Source organism: Sinocyclocheilus grahami, unplaced genomic scaffold, assembly GCF_001515645.1.
Source record: "Sinocyclocheilus grahami isolate Dianchi unplaced genomic scaffold, SAMN03320097.WGS_v1.1 scaffold266.1, whole genome shotgun sequence".
NCBI lineage: Eukaryota > Metazoa > Chordata > Actinopteri > Cypriniformes > Cyprinidae > Sinocyclocheilus > Sinocyclocheilus grahami.
The window spans coordinates 741,582-747,972 of NW_015505445.1; positions in this window are offsets into that span (position 1 = coordinate 741,582).

Sequence of the window (6,391 nt, forward strand, 5' to 3'; positions counted from 1 at the left end):
GCCAAAAGCAGCTGCATGAATGTGAACGTTTGACACAAAAATTAAAACATCAACAAAAACACTGACCGCGTTTAACCCTCCATGTTTACAAACACAACACCGGAAGGCGCAGACATTTAGAGGTCATTTCTGGTTAATGTCACAGAATTTACCAGTAATTTGAAAGTGTGAATGGTTCTTTACTGGCAAAATTTGCCAGTAAAATCATTCCGGTAATTTTACGGCAATTTACTGGTATTACTGTGTAGGAGGGGCTATTGCCTGGAGCAAGCAGGCATAATTTTGTTGTTTATGTGTGATGAAATATATAGTGGTCATGGTATTAGAAATTCATAAAATGATTATCAAATTATGGAGAAGACATGCACGGTATAGACAGGCATTTTTTTAGCCATTTAAAGAGCCAGTTCTGGTAGATGTCTGTTGTTGTTTTTGCCTTTACCTGATTTGCATAATCCCTATAGTGAATCTGGTGGCACTCTGTACATTTATGTGCACATAAACAGCACATAAATCAGCAGTTGCAATTAATTTTTTGTGAATATTTTAGATATTACTAATTCATCTCCTACAAAGGAAAATGCTGATTGTTGCAGTTTTTTTCTCCACTATTTTGGCACAGGAACACCTGGCACAGTACTAACATTTCCCCACACAGCTGTGCTTCTCATATTACAAGGGTTTGTTTTTGAGTTGTTGTAAGGTAAATCCAATAGAGTTACTGCAAAATGAATTTGTCATTTGGTGCCTTGAGCATTGCAAATGTATTGCAAATGGAAAATTGGAGGAATTAATGCAAGTGTACATTTGTTGTTCGGTGGACTGTTACTTTTCTTTTCCTTGCAAGTAGTAGTACTTAGAACCACCTTCAACACCCTAGCATCGTGCAAGCAAGTTTTGCATGGGTAAGCACCACTCTCCACTTCCCTTAGTGTGAAAATCGAGTTAATAATTCTAATTAGTAACGAGCAGGAGTATTTGGTCAAAGCAGATTGCTAAACAGCTTATATATAGTCAGGCTACACAACACATTTCCTTACTTTTGAGTATGAGATTTGATTAATTTTTCCTTTGTTTTCTCGTATTTATTATTGTTTGTTGCCTCTGGTAGGATTAAAAGTTGCAAAATGTTCTTACATAAATGGCTCAGACCAAACTGTGGAAAATTAGACTCTCATCACAAGTCCCTAACTGAACACTCTTCCACCTCTATGGAAGATGGTGGGCCCCTTACACCACATCAGATGTCTTTAGCAGGCCAGACGCATGACAGGTCAGACACATAGGCCCTTGTGCCAGCCATGTGTTGATTCGCAGATAGCCTCTCTGTCCGACAGCTCAAAAAAGGGTCATACTTTGCATTCTTGCCCGGAGCCTCTGTTCTCTGAGGATGACCTTCATGCTATCTGTCTATCAGAAGAGGCCTGAGTGCCAGTGACAGAGGGAGAGAGATTGGGGGATGAAGGGATAACTCGCTGACCTATGATTCTTGCTCATATCTCAGCTGTGAACTGGCCACAGAGACTTGGAGCAAGAGAAAAAAAGATAAATGTTATTGGTGTAAAGCAAAATCTTGGGCGTTAAGCATGGAGATGTCATTGAGTCTTGTCTCTATGCACTGGGCAGAAGTCCTCCTAGTCAAAGAGGAAGTGGTTTGAGGGGAAGGGAAAGCCTAGTGGGGCTGGGTCCACTTCAGAGCCAAGCCTGGCCCCAATGGGACGTAGCAAGTCCGTTTGATGTTCTGCCACAAGCGCAGGTTCTCATGATCCTCGCTGCAAGCGCACACTCATGGAAACAGCTTGATAGAAAATGAAGCAAACGGCAATGTTTTGAGCCATCAAGTGTAAAACTTCCGCATAAGCACTCGACATGTCAAGTCCGATTTATTAAATCAGGCTCTTATCATACAAATATACCAAAAAACTAGAGGGATTATGTGCCAACGTACAGTTGCAAAGCCGAGGGGCTCAGCTTCAAATGACTTAATGTGACATTATCACATCTAAACAGAGGGAGTGGGAACTGAGCTTTCATGAAGAAAATCTATCTCTCTTAGGAATCAAACAAGAGGTTTGAGCCTAGAGCAATGAAAACAACATGGGAATCAGTCATAGGTGATCTGACATTTGTTAGTCATTATTTCAGCTTAATAATTTGCATATATTAGTGAAGTTTATCAGAAACTGATATTTTAGATCACCAGCAGCAGCAGCTTCTTTTTAGAAGATGATGGACTTTCAGATTCTTCGAGTTGATTAAAACTCCTCTACCCCCATTATTCTCTCCAAAGCCTTAGGTGTTCCTGGAGGTCTTGTAAACCTTGATTTGTTAACATGCTGCAGCTAATTGAGAGGGTCTTCTCTCCTTGTACACAATAACAGCTGAGGTCCAGAGATGTCATGCCTGCACTAATAAACATCAACTGCCTGCAAATTACCAACACATGCTGCCCACTTAGTGCTGGAGGTGGGACCCAGGCAAGTGGCTGTAAGACACCATAAAGTACTTGAACTGGAAAAGTGTGATTTCCATGTTGGCTAGGCCCTGACATAGACCTAGAAGTCTCCTTAATGTAGTTATTTGTGAGTTAACAAAAATGGCTTTTTTTATATTACTTGTGTCTTGTGTTTTAGACAATATTTTATCTAAGTATGCGCTTCTTTTTTATTACTGTAGTCTAGTTTCCATCCACACATTTTTAAAAACCGCAAAATGTAAGTAAAAAAAATGTATTCAGATGGGTAGAGAGGAGGATACATGGATGGATGTTTGAAATGCCATTTGTTTTAGTTTAGGTACTTTATCAGAGTAAATATATTAACTAAATATATTAAACCGGGAGGAAGAACATTGGATCGGCCTTGTGAAAATCACTTTTTTTTTATCTTGTGTTTGTTTACAACACGTGTTCCTCACCAGCGGCAGGCTGCTGCAAACCCCCAGCCTGCTGCTTGTGACATGGGGTTTTAATTATGGACAAGTCTGTGAATAGTTTTTTTTTTAAATGTCCACATTCATACTAGCCTGGAGCCTAGCAGACCCTAGCTCCTCACAGAGGCCCCGAACAGAGATGCTCTTGTGCAGCCCTTGTGTGAGCGCGTCAGCTCTCATGGGAAAATATGTGAGAAATGTCTCAGACGCATAGTTAAGACCGTTTTCTGCCAAGGATCACTGGCATGTCTTCGGTGGGCATGCGCTTCTGACATGTCTAACAAATCGCTATCCTGTTGTTCTAGCGAATCCAATCGCTTTGACTTGGAACACATCTGCACACATGCTTAACTACAGCTGTTTTCGGAAAGTTTAGAAAAGTGCTTCTTCTGGGAAGGGCTTAACGATGGTATAATGCGAAGAGCAGAGCGTCCACATGTTGCGTATGTCACTTTTCTGAACCCTGAGCTTCATTCTATGTGGTTAGCAGACCCTAGCTCAATAGCTCAATGGCTTTTTGACTCGGGTTCTTGTGTTTGTTTACAACACGTGTTCCTCACCAGCGGCAGGCTGCTGCAAACCCCCAGCCTGCTGCTTGTGACATGGGGTTTTAATTATGGACAAGTCTGTGAATAGTTTTTTTTTTTAAATGTCCACATTCATACTAGCCTGGAGCCTAGCAGACCCTAGCTCCTCACAGAGGCCCCGAACAGAGATGCTCTTGTGCAGCCCTTGTGTGAGTGCGTCAGCTCTCATGGGAAAATATGTGAGAAATGTCTCAGACGCATAGTTAAGACCGTTTTCTGCCAAGGACATAGTTACGCAGTCAGAAATGTGCAAAAATTTCACTTTGTCACTGGGGCAGTACCTTTGTACCTAAGGGTACCTTTTTTACCTTATCTATCCCTGCAAGAAGTAAAATGTACATAGATATCTCTTTGAATGTACTGTCCCAGTGTCAAGCTGTTGTACCCCTAAAAGATACAATTTTCCACATTTTTGATGGCGGTTCTATGAAAGGTCGTCTTTGAAAGCCAGTTAAATTATAGTAAAGAGAATTATCTTTTATTCCTGGTGTTGCCCTCCTCAGCTACTGTATATCGTAGCCAAAGGACACAACCCATGTGGACCAAATGTGTGAACGTTTTACAATGTTCAAAAAGTGAATATTGCCTATGATATGCTGTGCGATGAGATATTTACAAGTGTCAACAGGATTCTTTCTGGGGACATTTGATCCGTTTCCATTTGGACAGATGGCTTCTTCACCTCATCAATGTCACACTGTTTTTAGGTCCTCCATCCTGCTTTAGAATGGCGGTAATCGGAGGCAGGTTCGTTTTATAGCTCTATTTCCCTGTAGTCTGCAAAAGTCAGCACCAGTGATCCCTCCCCACCAAATCTGCCGTTCCAGAGCACACATAATTCACCATAATTGCCACATTTTACTCAAATCCATTGTCCGAATAGAATCTTTTGTTAACTGACTGCTTGGACAGACCTGAAAAGCCCAGGCAAGGACTGAACGGAAGAGGTGGATTGATCCGTTTCCATTTGGACAGATGGCTTCTTCACCTCATCAATGTCACACTGTTTTTAGGTCCTCCATCCTGCTTTAGAATGGCGGTAATCGGAGGCAGGTTCGTTTTATAGCTCTATTTCCCTGTAGTCTGCAAAAGTGATCAGCACCAGTGATCCCTCCCCACCAAATCTGCCGTTCCAGAGCACACATAATTCACCATAATTGCCACATTTTACTCAAATCCATTGTCCGAATAGAATCTTTTGTTAACTGACTGCTTGGACAGACCTGAAAAGCGTAGTCACATGGCCTTTTTATGAATCAGATGATAGGCTCTAAGTCACAGATGGCAGATCTGAGTAGATGCATCTGAGTAGATCTTGTAATGTCTTCAGTAATGTCCATGGAAATGCAAAATTATAATGCAAAATACTGAGGGTGTCTTATTTATACTAAAAACTAATGCACAGTCCAGTCATCTAAGTAAATGTGTGTGTGTGTTTGTTACTTTCTCAAGTGGAGGGGGTATTGAAACAGACTGAGCTCATCAGGACAGTTAAACAGTCCCACATTTGAGGGAGTCAGTAGAGAGAGACAGAGAGAGACTTCTGGGCTATGTTTAGTATGTGCTTGTATGCGGTTAACATGCCGCTGAGCTCCTAAAAAGACTTTTATCACATCGCTGAATATCTCTTCTTCTCTTACCTACTGTAAGCAGAGCAGAGCCTCCATATGACGTTTGACGACGTTACCGAATCATAAAATTACACCAGCGTTTGGCTTTCCATGTCATACGCATAAAAAGTTTTCCATTGTTTTTCAGCACTTCAGGTTTTAACGGAGGGATGTTATGGGGGGAAGTTTAATATTGCGTCACATCATCAGTTTAACCACCCGACTAAGTGATTATACTATTATGGCTGTTTATAAATAGACAACAAAACTATTAAACTATTGGCAGACCACATTCCCAATCCCAAAGAACAGTAAAATCTAAGAAATATTGGATGGATAGAAAATCAGAAACAGTCTTTGGATGCGCGGCTGTCCGGTTTGACTTTAACAGCCCTCATTTTTCAATCCCTAACGCACACAGCACAATTATTACCCGCTGCGCAGGTATTACTAGTATGTGTGGGGTAGGGGGGTCTCATGGCTTTGTGGGGGGTTGTAGTGTGTTATATGAGAAGGTATGACAAACATAACAAAACAAAACATGCACACACAGCAAGCAGAGTGCGTGACTCTACAGCCCTGGCCAAATTGAAAGCCTCTGTCACTGAATTCAGTACCAATTAAATGCTCCCCTTTGTGGCCGGGCCGAAACAGCTGCAGTGACTCCACTGAGTCTGTTAAGACCAGGCTAGAGCCAGGCCCCCTCTGTGCTCCAAAACACACACGCTCACACGCTGCGAGACCATGCGAGAGCAAAAAGAGAGCAAACAGCAAAGGTTAGATAAGAGGCAAAAATCACATCCAAATGTTTACGCAAGAAGCACTGTCGCTACTTCACTCACCTTTATCTCGTCTATATAATAACGTACAATTATAGAAGAGATAGTGGCACAGTGACAACAGGATGGTGCTGTAGGAAATTAGAAATGGCAAGTAAACAAACACTTCGGAGAGTGTACTTTGAAGTAAAACACAAATCTCATAAAGGCTGGGAGACATCTATTTAAATTGACTTGGGATTTCTCATGTTAAAAGACTTTATCGCTTGGTGGGCATCTTGGCATGATTATACACAATTTTAAATTTTAGCTGAAGCTTTCTTTCTTCACTTCATGTCTGGACATAATTACTAGTTCCCTTTCGATACTATACTCGTACTGCGTCTTGCTAGACGCATATGGGAAAAAGCCTTTTTTCTCCTGAACTGAAGCCTTTTTTCATTCACGCAGTGAAACTGCACTGCCATTGGCTCGTGCAGTGTAT